The sequence below is a fragment of the Psammomys obesus genome, unplaced genomic scaffold, assembly GCF_907164565.1.
Source record: "Psammomys obesus unplaced genomic scaffold, mPsaObe1.curated_primary_1811, whole genome shotgun sequence".
NCBI classification, from domain to species: domain Eukaryota; kingdom Metazoa; phylum Chordata; class Mammalia; order Rodentia; family Muridae; genus Psammomys; species Psammomys obesus.
Window position 1 is genome coordinate 6,827,517 of NW_026596120.1, and position 16,415 is coordinate 6,843,931.

At 46.5% G+C, this 16,415-nt stretch overlaps 1 protein-coding gene across 8 annotated transcripts in view; it reads right to left on the bottom strand.

The window, feature by feature from the left end:
- The window catches only part of Zbtb38 (zinc finger and BTB domain containing 38), a 129,686-nt gene that overhangs the window by 32,184 nt on the left and 81,087 nt on the right, over positions 1–16,415 (bottom strand). The window lies entirely within an intron of this gene.

Here is a 16,415-nt window from a genome sequence, read left to right on the forward strand (position 1 = left end):
ATGGGACCTGGTTCTGAGGAAGCTCAGAACCATCGATAACTCCAGGTCCAGGGGATCTGACACCTTCTGGCCTGGCACCAGGTATGCAGCTGGCACACAGACATACATGCGGGCAAAACACCCATACACAGAATAGAAAGAAAACAAGTATATCCTAAGATAAAAACTTTAAGATTACTGTGCTAATCTTTAAGGCAACATTCATAATACTTTGAAATAATTTCTGCCTCCAGGAAATTATTTTATGTTATTTTAAAATGTATGCCTAAATAAGCCAAATACAAAGTGACTAAAAGTAAGACACAAAACAGAAGACAGGAGGGGATGCCGAGGGATGGAAGTGTTTCCACGGCTGCACAGATGCATGCCGCCTCCCCTCTTGAGGTAAATGTCCTCTTTTGCCCTGAGTATGGCTAGGCAGCCTGGTGGACCACAGGGCCGTTCCTGACTGCTCCCAGGGAAAGCTGTTCTTTGATTGGCATGGCTGCTCTCTTATTCTGTTTGTACATTTTACTGTTTGCTTGCATCCTGTTTTATAAGTCTCAGCAATTACTTTGGTCACAACAATCTTCCTGTTCAAATGACTCTATCTACTCATTTATTTACAATCAGGCCCTCACCATCCTATCCAGGATGCTGCTTTTAGGCCTTTGTCCTCAGACTGAGTCGGAAAAAACAGAACTCTTCTTGGTAATGATGCAATCACTTCCCAGTATTTCCAGCTTCATTAAAGCTTCTTTCCCTCTAGGCAGTTAGACAATTCTACCAAAATATACAGAGATAGAAACTCTTAGAATCATAATTGCCATGTAAACGCTATGATTTACCGTGTCTCTTTATAGGGCTTGCTATTAAAGTCTGGTGTTCAGTGTGCATGTACGTGCGTGTACCTGGGGACCTGTCTATGCATATAAAGGAGCCAGAGACTGTCAGATGGCCTCCTTTCTCCACCTTGCGTTTCTGTTTGTTTTTTTTTAGAGACAGAGTCTCTTGCTGAACGTGAAGGCTACCACCTGGCTAGACAATGAACTCTGCCTATTCTCCTGTCTGGTCCCCCCAGCACACTATAGTTAGCAGCTCATGCCACATTATGTGAGTGTTGGGGATCCAAACTCAGGTCCTCAAGCGTGCAAAATAAACATCTTATCCTTGGGCCATCTCCCCAGTTCCTGAAATCTATTGTGTTTTATCAGTGAATCTCTAAGACATGACGAAGGAGAGTAAAATGGCTCTTTCAGGGGGAAGGCTGCTCTCCAGAGACTGTCTGGACCCCAGTTTTCTAAACCCTCCCATCAAAGAAGGCCAAGCCTTCCTGCCAGCATTCAAGTGACTCAGTTCCTAACATAAATAAAATAATAGAGTTGAACCGACAAATAACTTTCTCCCCTCTCGACTGCAAGTCGTGGTCTATAAAAAGAAACTTAGAAATCAACCCTAACTAAAAAAAGAATGCTCTGTATGAGGATACTGACCTGAAATCCTGCAAAAGTCAAACTCACATTCCATACCCAGCCAACGCAGGCCTACGGAAGGAGAATCCACCGTGTGGGGTTGCAAGGCCCTATGGAAATTTTCTGACAAAGGACGGTTTGCTGCAGGGAGCTGGCTCCGCCATCCCACACACATCCTCACAGTACATTTGCTCATAGTCATGGTGAGGTCTACGTCAGACCACACGTGACGGGGTGTTAGAAACACAAGCACCAGATCTCGAAAACAGATTACAAAACAGAAGCCCTTTATAGAGCAGAGCTGTGTCTAGGAAGAGGAACATCCTTTTGATTTTGTCTTCAAAATGGGGCCGAGCAGGGGCATGGACCAGCTGTGTATGCCAGGCTGCGATACACTGAAAGCTATCAGATTCGAGGTAACACAGCGTGAAATGGGGAGTTCATTTTCTTACCTGAAACTCAAGGGACACTGTGAGCTACTGACTGCACTCCACATAGGGGTGGCTGGCTGGGGCAACCTTACCCACCGCGGTGTGGGGGTAAACAACGGGCCTCCAGACTTGTAGTTGCGTGCATTAGACTGTGAGAACAGGTATTATCAGATTCATGAATGATGCAACGGACCCAGCTAAACGTTTAGTGTTGCTTGCTTGCAAACATGAAAGGCGAACAGGTCCGTGGGCCCTTTTTCCCCCAGTTGAAATGGAGCAGTGTTTAGGATGGCCTTCCTGCCACGGGTTCATCAGGATCAAGCTTGCCCAGACACCTGCTGGCTTGAGAAACCTGGCAAACAGGCTCAGAGGCTGTCTCCTGAGCCCTCAGAGTGCTGTGTCCTGAGCCCTCAGAGGCTGTCTCCTGAGCCCTCAGAGTGCTGTGTCCTGAGCTCTCAGAGGCTGTATCCTGGTTTCAGCTCCACCAGCACTCGGGAGTCCCACATGTTGAAAGCATTTTCAGTCTGAGGATTGTTCCTTAGGATACGTTCGTGCGCTCTGAAACATCTCATTGCAGGGATGAGCTGCCTATTAAGACAGTTTTAAAACGGCAAATGTTGTTTTCCCATGAAGTGAATGGGCTGGCGGAATGAGTGGAGGCTGGCCCTTCCTTTCTCACTTGACTGCTACCCCAGGGGGGTCAGAGGGAAGAACATTCTGGCTTGAACTAACCGGCACAGTTAACTAACTGTGGTACACTTACCCAGTGGCAAGGATAGGTTATTCTAATGTGAACAGAGCACCAGCTGCTGTTTTGCTCTAAATCTACTGCCACTGTTCCCCAACCTTCCCAGGTTTTTTGCATTTGACTCCTGGGACTCAACACAAAACACTAAAACCATAGTTCATGCTGATTCTTTCTGGAAAGCAGGAAGTTGACAGAGGGAGTGAAATCACTCACACACACATGCACACACATGCGCACACACACACTAGCGAGTGCATCACTTAATGCACAGTAGGCATTCTGTGAATGTGTCACACATAACCCAGCAGGCTCATCACTTCGCACAGACTAGGGTTCAGGGAATGCTAGCAGACAGCTGGAGAACTAAACTGACCGTCACCTGCCTAGCTGACTGTGGATAAACTCTCTAACCTTTGTACAGAGCACAAACACAAAGAGATCTGGCCAATCCACGCTAAAAGACTTTGGAGGCCTTTGCCCATCTTGGGATAAAATCCAGGCTTCTCTGCAGCCTGCGGAGCACTGCATTATCCATAGGGCAATCCATTTTCTCCCAACTCACTTGCTCCTTCCTGCTCCGCACAGAGGCCCCCTCTGCTTCTCCCATCTGCCAGGTCCCTCCTGGCCCTGGGGCCTTTAAAGTGCCCAGCTGAGGCACTGTCTCCGGGTGGCCTCCTCTCCTGCTTCGGGCCCAGCTCTGAAGTCACGGGCGTCTCTTCTATATGCTCCCATTTCATTTGCCCTCTGCTATGGCTTGGACATGGAATGTCTCCCATAGGCCCATTTACGTATGGTCCTCGGTCCCCAGCTGGCAGCGCCTCACTGATGGGAGTGGGTTGCTGGAGGCAAGCCCCTGCTTGGCTTCTTGATTTAGTGCAATGTAAAAGCAAGCAGCCTCATGCTCCTGGCCATCCTGAGCTGTCAGTAACTCTTCTATGCCTTCCTTGAACATCCTCCCTCCCTTAGGTTGCTTCTTTTACACATTTTATCTAAAGTAACACCCACCCATCACCTTACTGCCTTTATACTGCTTATTTCAACCTGAAATTATCACACATATACTAGTGCCAACTTATCTGCAGGCCCCAGAGAGTACCATCCCACCATGTACAAACACAATCTCCCCTATACATACATCTATGATAAAGTTTAACTTACGGATGAGGTATGATTAGACATTAACAATAATTAAAATTTTGAGCCAAGCTTGGTGGTGCACAACTTTAATCCCAGCACTTGGGGAGGCAGAGACAGGTGGATCTCTGTGAGTTCAAGGCCAGCCTGCTCTACAAAGAAAGTCTAGGACAACCAAGGTTACACAGAAACCCTGTCTCAAAAACAAACAAACAAACAAACAAAAAAAAAGAAAAAAAAACAAAAAAAGCCCAAAATAAAAAAAAACCAACCAACAAACCAATAACAAAAAAATCAACATCATAATTAAAATTTAATGATGAAGAAGACTATAATAAAAGCTACTTAGTACTTAGAAGTCACTTCTGAAATTTTCCACTGCGTATGATCAGACTGTGCCTGACCTTGAGTAACTAAAACGCTGGAAAGAAAAGCTCTAGATAAAGGCGGACTACTGCTGACTCCTCACTCTTGAGAAGTGAGCTGTGGGAGAGACAGGCCTGTCTACTCTTGCTGCTCATGGTACCTGGAAGCCACTCAGGTTTGTTGGACGAGTAAACAGAAAAGCATACGAAGCAAAGATGGCTCAGCTTGATGAAAAAATCCAACCCACGAAGCCTGGCGTGGTGGCACAGGCCTGTAATTTCAACCCTAAGGAGGCTGAAGGAGGAAGATTGGGAGTTTGAGCCCAGCCTCGGCTACACAGCAGACCCTGTATTAAAAAGAAAAACAAGCAAAAATGAAAACGCAAACTGCGCACCTCCTGCACTCTCATCGCCGCCTAACCCGTGGTGTCGACTTCCACAGCCCATGGCACAGTCCAACACTGCACGCCACTGACTTTTCATCCATCTGCTCCACAGAGTTCAGACCCCTGTGCAGCAAGACTTTACTTCCTCACTGATCGTCTTAAGCACCTGGAATAGGGCCTGACACGTAGAAGGCCCTTGGCAAATCTTTCCTGACTTGTACTTATCGTCTGTGTGAGACAGCATGAGTTTCCATGCGTGGCATGCTCGCAGCACTGGAGTGTAACAGGGCACTGAGCTCCTGGAACTGGACTTACAGGATTTGAGAACCACCTGATGTGTGTGCTTGGAACCAAACTTGGTTTTTCTGCAGGAGCAGTAAGTGCTCTTAACCACTGAGCCATCTCTCCAGCCCCCAGATCCACTCTGAATAAGATCATTTTACTTGGAATCTTTCAGGTTGTGAAACATTCTGCATATTGACTCATTTAATGGCCTCCATGAACGATCCTGGGATTCTGGATCCTTTTGGGCTTTTTGTTTTGTGCTTTTGTTTTTGAGACAGGATTTCTCTGTATATCCTTAGCTGTCCTGGGACTATCTGTAGGCCAGGCTGGCCTTGAACTTACAAGAGATCCACCTGCCTCTGCCTCCTGAGTGCTGGGATTAAAGACAGGTGCCACTGACCAGCTACGATCCTGGGATTCTGCCAGACAAAATGAAAAGATGACTATACACTGATCGGATTAAATGAACAGAAACAAGGCTTGAGATACAGAAGCTCATATCATTATCATGCCCAAAGGAGAGATGGGAAAATTGAGCCCATAGCACTCACTCAAGTATGCCAGGTTTCTGATGGTGCTCAGTCTGCTAGAGGGTACTTATTCTTTATACAAAAGGGTGCTGAGTCTAAACTGAAAATGTATCATATGGGACTGTTACTGAAGTTTGCAGAGATGGACCCACAGGGCTTTAAGTGGAAGGGCTGTTATAACAGCAGCAAAAGTCAAAGGTCTGAGGGTCACTAAAAGCTGCTGAAGACTATGCTGGAGAGGTCCCTAATGGGGTGGCGGCAGTGGAGGATCAGAGCCAGAGTTACCCTGGCAGCAGTCAGCAGGACAATCTGGGCATTGCTAGGCAACAGGCCTCAATGACGGGTCTTGGGCCTAGGAAGCTCCCAGCAGTCCAGGTGTGAACAGCAGCTGTACCACAGGCATATTCCAGGTGTAGCCTGGTGTGTCATCAGCCAGGATTTCCTGGTCTGAAGGAAGGCTTCAAGAAGGTGAGCGAAGACCAAGAGTGTAGTGACTCTTTCATTACAGGCCAGTGATGCGGAGGGACTATGAGGTTCTAGTCAGGATGCAGCATAAGATCAACTGTGGGAAGCCTCAGAAAAATGCTCGAGAGAAATCCTGCAGTGGGAGGCAGGCTGCTGGTGTGAGCCACCTTCATGAGATGGGGATAGTCTCTTGGCTAGTGAGGGGCCAAAATCTTGTATGTGGATGCTAGTATCCTTACAAAGGCTTATGAGGCCCCTTATGATTCAACCTCTTTTTCTATCACTCTAACCCATCCCCTTTGTGCTTCTGAAGTCTGAAATACTTTCCAGCCCAGAGAGCAAGCCACTCTGGTTTCTATCTGACACCCACTTCCCACAAACCACTCACCTGCTGCATGGTCTTGGCATGCAGCCTTACCCCTCTCTTTTATCACTTGTGACCAGGTGGAAGTTAGTCATGCCTTGCTACAAGAGTAAAGATTCTAAGAGGGCCAGGACTCGTTTCCCATTTTCCCGCTGTTCAGCTCTGTAACTGCCACTATCGTTTTCTTTATCACAGCACCAGCACTGAGCAACTACGCCTGGAGCCATTCCCAGTTTCCAGGGTTCAGCCTCCGCGGCCTGCACATTTCTGCTATCTCCTACTCCGCTACTGGGGGAAAACCCCCCAGTGCAAGAAAGTCAAGAAGGCTGTTTGAGTTGGGGAAAAGGAAAAACAAAACCACTGCCACAAATGAGCATTTCTGGAGATCTGCCTGTTGAGGTACATTAAGGTTGCTGAGCTGTACAGGGCAAGCCAGGGCTACCCATCAACAGAAACACTCTGCCCACATAAGTCAAAACACGCAAATTTGTAATGAGATGAAAACATTACTAAGTTAGGTTTTAGTCTCTGTGACAAGACACCTAAAAAAAACAATTTAAAGAAAAGAGGATTCATTTTGGCTCATGGTTTCATTTGTCCATGTTTGTCTCGGCAGACCTTATGGAGGAAGCTCATAAAGGAGAAAGGCTGATCACCACATGGCAGCCGGGGTGCAGGATGAGTGAGAGGTATTGGGAATGAGATAGACCTTACTGACCTACTTGTTCCAACTTGGCCAATCTCCCTGTTCCCACTCCTCCTAGCAATGTGCCAGATTATGAGTCCATCTGTGGAGTAAGCCACTGAGGAGCTCAGAGCCCGCAGGATCCAATTACATGCCCAAAGCCCATCAGCTGGCAATATGGCTTTAACATGTTAGCCTTTGGGGCCATGTCCATCCCAAGTGAACACTACCACTGCTTTCCGTTGACTTTGATTTTTTAACAAACCTACTTTATTTAGGGTTATTAAGTGTTTCTACCACCATTCCAACCTCCCAGTACAGGATAGGAGGGAAAAAAGGTTAGTGGAGACAGGGAAGGGGGGAGGGGCAAGTTCTCTCTCTTACTTTCCATTGGGTAGGGTCCTAGGAGTCTGGGGATGGGGCAAAACACCAGTATCAGTCATCCAGAAAGTCCAGGTCACCAGCAGATCAGCAAACAGCAAATGCAGCAGCAGGACAAACCAGCAGCAAGCAGTCCTCCTCCAAGCAGCCGCACCTTCTTCCTCTGGGCTGTCCTATTTACAACACTCAAAGTCCTCAGAATCCAACTAATTCCACCTGGCAAAGACCACGCTCCCCATGAGACACTTAACAGGTGTGGACAAACTAAAATCCCCAACTTGGAATTTTAACAAAAACATGTTTACATATCATAAACCAAAACATCCACAACAGCTTTCACTCCAAGAAAGGAAAGGAGAAATCAGCCCTTTAAGTTCTACAGTAACATTTTGTTTAAAGCCTAGGAACTGGGCCTTTGTTTTAGATACCTAGAAATCAGCAACAGATTTAAAGATTCACTTCCAGGCTAGCTGTGGAGGTGTATACCAGCACCCAGAGGACAGAGACAGGTGAATCTCTGTGAGCTCCAGACCAGCCAGGGCCGGTAAGACTCTACCTCAAAAGTTTTAAGAATTTCCTTAACACTAAAATGTAAAGTTGGCAACACGCATGTGTAGTCAATGCTGGGTGTAAGTAAAGGACTACGTGTCCACGTGGCGCCCGCCCTCTGGCACACGCACAGCCTCCTGCTCTCTGCAACCACTTCTGAATTCCTTCTGACCACAGTCCTTGCCTTCTCTCCTGAGGAGCAGCTCCTCTGGAGCTGGTGCTGGTCCTGACCTACTTCTGGGTTGTGGAATGGTGGGTGCCTGTGCGTACAGTACCCAGTGTATGACTTACTCTAAAGACACGCATGCGCCGTCTTCCCCCTCGAGGTGAGCAACAGCAGGATGGAAAACGCGTGGCCATATGTGCTGACCACGGTAGTGCTCGGCACAAGAGCGCAATCAGACCTCAAAAAGAATCGACAGCATCACGGAGGCAGTGCCTGGGCTTTGGGAACGAGGACCCAGGTTGCAATGCTTCTGGTACACTCTTTGCTATAGACATCCTTCAAGAAATTACGGTGCCCTTGGGTCAGAAGCAGACTTCAGACTACTTTATGAAATAAGTGACTATGTCTCCTATATGTTTATAGTGGAGGCCCTCAGGGCAGCTTTTCTGATTATTACTACAGAATGGCATTCACATTCTTCCTCACAAATGCATCAAACGCCCCACTAGAAACCTGTCTGCTGGCAGGGAAGATGATCAGGTAAATGATGACATCCAAACGCTGGGCCCAGTACCTGACAAGCATAATCTCTGTGCCCAGCACCACTGCACACGTTCCATTCATCATCCCAGGGAGCCTCACTGCAGTCTTTCTTCTTCCCCTTAAACGACTTGTGTATGTGTGCGTGTGGGTGTGTATGTGGAGGTCAGACAGGCCAGCTGTCCCTTTAGCTTCTGGGCAGTTCTCCTGTCCACATCCCTCACCTCACTAGGATTACAGATGTGTGCCACCGCATGCTTTTAATGGGGATCCGGAGGCTTGAACTCAGTAGGAGATTTGTGTAGTAAGCACCTGCTACGCCATCTTGCTGCTGCTAACGGCAGTCTTATTTCACAATGATAAAATGGAGACTTGGAGAGGCAGCAGATAATATTATTTAGCTTGTGAGTGGCAGAGCCGGGATTCAAATCACAGGCTGACTCAAATAAAAAACTGCAATTTTCTTTGCAAGTTCAGGAACATGAAGACATAAGAAAGAAGTTAGATCTGGGGCCTGCAGAGATGACTCAGCAGTTAAGAGCAGGTGCTTCTTCTGCTGAGGACACAGGTTTCAGGCTCGGCACCCACATGGTGGCTCATGACCTAGCTCAGGTCGATCTCCCATGTTCTTCCGATCAGCGAGAGCAGCAGGCCCATGTGTGGTGTACATCAATACATGCAGGCAAAACACACATATGCATAAAATAAATGAGTCTCAAAAAAGAATTCATGTTGTCTTCAGGTTGCACGGAGTGATGTGTGCTGGGACCTGAAGACCCAGAGGCTTTTAGGTTACAGCCTTCTCCCCGCTGCATGTTTGGCCGACTGTAGCCTGACCCCAGACAGGGCTTCCACGTGTCCCTGGGGATACAGTTTATATGCAGTGGCAGGCAGGAGCCCTGTGTTCTGCTTGGTCAGATATGGACCTCCTATAGGATAGGCCTGTACCCCACCAGAAAGGGCCCATTTCTCTTATGTGCTCAAAGGTACCATATGTTTCACAGGTGGCCCTGGCAAGAACATTTAAGGAGATATAACTATTTTTCTGTAACATTTTAATTCGTTTTCTTAAAATAGATAAACCTAAAAGTAATATATGGCAGTAGAATATCATTTAGTTTTTTTTTAATCTTTTGTTTCAAAGTTGACCACTACCACCTGCTGCATTCAACACAGAGGTTATTACAGATGGAGTGATAGAGAAGAAATGGTAGGCACAAAAGTCACAAATCCAGAAGAGAGAGCACCTCAATGCCCAGAAGTTGTCTGCTCATAAGATCTGTTCTACCGAAGGAGAATTTAGAATGAGGCTGGCTGGCACTGTGGGACTCTGACCTTGGTGTCAGGTGGTCCTGGGTCTGTCCTGACTAAACCCTTTGCACCGGTTTCTTCAGATAGCACTAGTAGCGGGATACCCGCACTGCCACTTTCCTCACGGCTGACGGAAGAGCGTTAACAGTTCAATAAGACCCTTTAGAGATAACTACGTGCTAGCGGGCATGAAGGAGGCCAAATGAGAAGAGCGCTTGTATGATCAGTGTTTTCCCGTGACACGCATTTTCCGGCTCAAGTCAGAGGCTCACTTAAGTCTGGCTATGAATTTAGAAATAAACACTCACAAGATCAAATATTACCTGTTTTGGGTTTCTGTTCCTGTTTCAGATGGGAACAGTCTTTTCCCTTCCCCACACTGTGTCTCATTACCTTGACTATCTACTTGCATATTCTCCGAAGACCGTTTCTGTCCTTTGTCTTCATGCAGAAGGGATTTTTTTTTTTTAAAGTGTAGTCTTGGGACCTTTTTATTTTTTGCTTAAATTTAATAACTTAAGATCTTAGCTGTTTGTTTGGTTGTGATTTAGTTTACATATATATACACATGTATATATGTATTAACAGATCTATTAGTTTGTAGTTTATTCATTTATAATTTTTTAATTGGGTTCAGTTTGAGGTTTAGCACAGTTCTATATTTTGTTGTAGATTATGCTTCAAACTGCTATCAAATTCCTTGACCAAAATCATCAACAAGTTCTAGGGTTAAACAGTAATTCCAAGTTTTCCTGCTCAGCTGGACAGGCCTTTCTCTTTCTTAACTGGTTGTCCTTTTCCTCTGAAGACAAAGCTGGGCCCCGCCTACTGGGCGGGGCTCTATGCTAGTCCTACTAACGTGTAAGACAATTTCACTAACAGTGCCTTGGGCAAAGCCCTGCTCTGGTGGAAGCTTCCTCAGGGCTGTGTCTTGAGTTGTTTCACAGCTAATGACCGAATCCACTTCCAGTTCACAGTGCAAAGCCTAAAGATGATGCTAACACAGCCACAGAAACACTCTTGAATCTCACCAGCTGACCAATCTATTGCCCCCAAATGTTTCTCAAAACAAGAAGGGGAGACTCAAGAAGAAATCGCTTTGATAAAGCGGAGTAGTTTTATTTAGACATGCAAAGGTACAGGAGGAGTCCACCTGGAACTCAGTATTTGCCACAGTTTCCAGAGCTTGTTCCAAGGCTGCCTTACTCTGTGTGACACCTTCACCTATAGAAATCTTCATCCCAAGTGATCCTCAGATACAGCCCTTGTCCCGAGGTTTTTCCTTCCCTGATTCGAATCTCTAATTCCTTCAGCCATTCCCTTGTAAAAAGAACGTTAAGTTACGGCAAAGCCAAGAGTCTCATGTGGTGAGAAAAATGGATCTCCAGAATTCTGGTTTCACACGCCTTCCTACACCAGGCTTCACAAATGGCTGTGCCAGGATTGTACTCTCTGACCTTGGAAACTGCCTGACCTCACTAAGCCTGCTCCAGCCTGCGAAAGAGAGCTCACGCTGCTTCCGGAGTGCCGGATCAGACAGGAGATAAGCATGAGGCAACAGCCAGCAAATACAAGTGCGGCTGTCTGCTTTATTTCAATTATGTACTTTTAGAGGAAGGCACCTGGGTTTCTTTCCTTCTTTGTTTTCTGCCATCCCCAATTTCCAAACGTCCAGGACTGACCTTTGCAACTGAAACTCAAAATGTCATGTTTATTCTTATTCTATTTAATTATATTCATTTGGTCCACTCCCTTTTCACCTGCTGACATGTCGAGAAACACAACTATATCTTGAAAGACATCAACTGATTTCTTAAATGTGCTACACCAATTCCAGCTTCCAGGTTGGTGATAACCAAAAGGCATGAAAGGAAATGTTCCTGCACACACCCAAATCATCTCTGAAAGTCAGTAGTGTTTATCCAGGACTACTTAGTACACATTTTGCCTTTCCAAATAGGAATGCTAAAGCCCGAGTCTCCTTTTTGAAGAGGGACCCTGGAGCAGCTGCTCTGGACACCAATGCACTGGAATTAAGCCACTAAGCACCTGAGGTGAGCTTCAGAGCCTGAAAGCTTCAGAGCTGCAAGGAATAATCTCCACATGAGAAAACAAGATTTTACAATTCCTGGAGCTAGTGACCTGCAGCTTGGGGCTGGTCTTTGGTTATAGGGGACTGAATGCAAACCCATAAGAAGCTATCTCTGTTCTGTTTCAACAAATGCTGGATTAATTTCCTTTCACCTCCCTTCTCTCAAACCCAACCCCAGCATCCCTGTGCCCTGCCTAGCTCCGGAATTCAGAGAGTCTGCAATTGTTTCAGCTCCCATATCCACTTACCAAGCATAATACCTCCTTCCCCCTTCCTGACTCTTTCCAAAGGCCAACTCTCTGGACTCAGACATAGAGCAAAGGCAAGAACTCCAGCCATATTCATACTGTTTGATCCTGTCTCACTTACGAACTACTTTCATATGCACCAACTCACTTTTATTCACATGATGCCCTTGCAGCTGTGAGATATTTCCATTCCAAAAAAGAGACACTGAGGCTCAGGAAAGTTAGGCTGCAGTCCTAGCACCACATAGCTTACGGCAAGCATCTTGGCTGTGTGGGTTGAGGTTTCAAAACTATTCTTGTGTGTGAGATCTCAATGTTAGCAAACATAAGCCACCATCTCCTTCTGACAAGCATGTTTGATCTCTGGACTTTATGTAAGATTCTGCATTATCACTAGCTGCATTTATAAGTTTTTTGCTGGACAGCCTGTATGTCATCACCATGCTACTGAGCATCTGGTCACTTCCTTATTCTGCGGTGCCATCCTTCATTACCTGATCACAGCATTTTGTTTAGTCTGTTCTGTAAAATGACAGCAATGTCCAAGGCGATGAGGGTAATTATGTTAAAATAGGACCTTGGCAGGAAAATGTTCAGTAGATGGCACGGCACATTACTAGTAATGCATTTTAAATAAATTCCCTAAAATAAATTCCTTTGTTTCACTAAGAAGTATCTGGGGGCTGGAGAGATGGCTCAGAGGTTAAGAGCACTGGCTGTTCTTCCAGAGGTTCTGAGTGCAGTTCCCAACAACCACATGGGGGCTCACAAACATCTATAATGAGATCTGGTGTCCTCTTCTGACGTGCAGGCGTACATGCTGACAGGACATTGTATACATGATTAATAAATAAAACTTTAAAAAAATAAGGTTGATTAGCTAGGGCATTGCTCAGTGATGCCCTTGCCTAGCAGGTACCTAGGTTCCATCCCTAGTGCTGGCAAAAATAAAAACAAACAACAAAAAAAGAAGTATCTGAGGCAGTACTGATTTAAAGAAATGGAACTATTTCCTTCTCTTGGCCTTTTGGATTCCTTCCTTCACTCAGCACTTCCTGGAGGTGCTGCCTCATGGAACAGGTGAGCTTGCAGAAACTCCCATAGGGGGTGCTCAGGCTTGAGGAAGAGGGAGCCTCAAGCTTAGTTTGGGAAAACTCAGGCAAAGTGGAAGGAGCTGAATCCTGGAGATCCAGGAAAGGAAACAGAATTCAACTCTAGGCAGAGGACTAAGGAACACAGAGGCAAGAAATGGAATGACACATCTGGAGAAGGATACACAGAGGGAGTGGCTGCTTCCCAGGGCCTAATGGGAGATGAGGAGGGAGAATGACAGGGCCTTACACAGGACTGTCAATGCCATGAAGACTTGGGATTTTCCTCAACCCTGATACTCTTAGCCCTAACTACATAGCGGAGAGAAGAGAAAGGCTTGAAAGTCATTTGGGTGGGAGAATCTGCTAGTTAGAAATTAGAGGAGAGAGAGGAAAGAAGAGCTGACTAGCCATTAACAGGGAGGGATACCAGATAAAAGATCTAGAGGAGGATATGGAAGCCTGAGTCCCTCTAAGTAGCTCGTGGGGAAAGGCAGGTGGCTCTTTGAATCTAGACACCCATAGTGGACTTGGCCGCTGGAGGAAGTTGTACAGTTCACTGACATGGGGTGAGGGCTGGAATTGTGACCATGAATTTTGTCCAAGGAAAGCAACTGCATGAGAAGAAAAGGCCCAAAAGAGCTTGAGAGGAACAGGCAGGCTACCAGTTCTACTTGGGGAACCCTTACTAAAAACTTTGTTTCTTGCTATCACCCTGAACTGGAATAGCCTGGGGTGAATTCAAGTTTAACAAGCGCCCAGGTGCTTTGAGGTCAAGGCTAGTTTGGGCATTGAACTCGTTTCCTAAGGGTGCTGTAACAAACCAACACACTAATTCATTCCCTACAATACAGAGGACAGAAGTCCAGTCAGAGTGCTTGCAGTCCAGGTTCTCTCTGCTCATGGGGCATGGGCAGAATCCTTCCTTGCTACTTTTAGCTTTGGTGACTCCTACATTTTCTTTGGCTTATAACTGCAGGCCTCTCACTTTGCCTTTCTCTTCTTGTGGCCTTCTCTTCCTTATGTGTGTGTCTTCTCTTCTGTGTGGCTTCCTGATCATCTAGGATGATCTCATCTCAAGTTCCTTAATTATGATGATCTGTAAGATCATTATTTTTTCAAATGAGGTCCCACTCACAGGTTCAGGGTTGCAGGCTCTTGGGAGGCCTCACCATTCAGCCCAATAAAACCATCATGGCAATAACTCATGGATGCATGGGAGATCCACGCAAGCAGAGTTCCCTAGCAGGTGACAGAGAAGGAAGAATAGAAGGACTACTGCAGAGATCACTCAGGCACACAGCGGCACACGTACACACTCCCTGGTGCTGACTGAGAGCCCACATGCAGCTAAGTGTCAGGGCAAAGGCCACTAAAGGTACTACAGGCTGGGGGGAGAAAGAGAACACACCTAAGTTAATAGAGCCACAATGACTATGTCACCTTCAAAATATCGGTGATATTTTGGGGCTGAAGAGACTTCGTTCATTTTCCAAATTGGATTAATTTGATATGAAGCTCAGATTTCCTTTCTAAAATAGAGACATGCTCCTCTCCCCACCCTGGTACTTGGAGTCTGGACAAGCCACCATGGCAGAATGGACTTAAGTTCTTCCTTTAGGATCGAGCAATTCTGCTAGTCACCAACACTGGAGAGAGCTCTTACCGCCTATCATCCCAACACCTTCAACCTGCATTGATTGTGTAATGGTGGGCACAGCTGCCTTCCGAACACCTTCAATGGGGTAGCTCTCCCATCGTTTTTACAGTGATACACACTCCCCTAGTAAAGTCCTTCATTCCAATCGCTCGCATCACTTCCCGGACACACAGAAAAAGGTTTTCTGTCGCTTCAGGCAGAAATTTCTCTTCCTGGAAACCATTTCAGCATTCTTCAGAATGTGAGTCTTACTGAAATCTGTTACTCCAGCATGCATTTCCAAACAGAATACAGCCCACACCCTCAAAGACCATTCCTAAACATGTTCTAGTCAGCAAGCGGACAAACTCGTCCACACAAGCCTGTCCCCGTGCTGTGCTGTAACGTGCCTGGCAAGGTTCCCCAGAGGTGAAACTCCCACACAACACGGAAGTCGTAGGTGCATTCTGCCACACAGAGTGGGAAACAAGGATCTCAGATGAGGTCCCCAGCACAAGGACATACCGAGGAACAAACAGCAGGACTCCACTGTAGCCCTCTCCGAGGGCTTCTCACCTGTCAACACACCTTGGAGCAAATTCCTCGAACAACTACATCCTGCCTCCCTCCTGGCGACCCTACTTGACATAAACCCCACAGTCTTCCTTATACAATGGCAGAAACATGCCTTAATTGCTTAAGGGTTCCAAAACAGGAGCGACAACTATAATAAAGGCAGGTGAAGTAAACAGAACTGATTCTAAGCACTGTCTTAAATATGTGCTCCCTCTCCACTGAAGTCTAATAGAGATGGTGGCACAACTGGGTTAAGTGGAGTCTAAATAAGTCGTCTGCCTCTGGTGAGATGGGAGTAGCTATGACGGAAATGATGGCGAAGCTGGCGATGTCAGGAGCTGACATTTGCTGAGCACTCTCTACGTGCCAGGCCCTGTGCTGAGCGCTGCACACACCAGGGCTCACTCACTGCCAAGAGGAAAGTAGGAGTTGCTAAAAGATGAAAGGGAGGAAAGGGAAGGCATTGCCTACTCCAGGGTCAAGGTCAGTGAAGTGTTAACAGATGGGGAGAAGACAATTCTGACAATTCCAGGACAACTCAGAAAGCTGCTACTTGACAGTTCAGTGAACAACCTTGCTGTGTCACACCTGCCGGGGATGTCACACCTGCCGGGGATGCTCCTGTCCTTCTTTGTTGGCACCCAGGACCTGCTGCCAGGTTTGGCTCCATCCTGCTGCCTTGGGAGTGACATCCCAGATAAGAACGGACTTCCTCTGGTGGGTTCCTCCTGTTTCACCCAGTACTGGGCAGCCTAACAAAGGGTCCCACGTACACCTGCTGCCTTCCCGACAGTACAACCGTACGCGCTGCTTTCTGACGCAGACCTTGCAGAAAGTTATTCTGCTCACACAGAATGGACACAGTTATTATATATGAAGTCAGTGATTTATATGCAGTGACATAAAGAAAAAAAGGTCAGCAGTCATTAGCCTCCCTTGGGTTGGGCCTTGGACAACTTCAAGGCAGGGCTCTAAGGA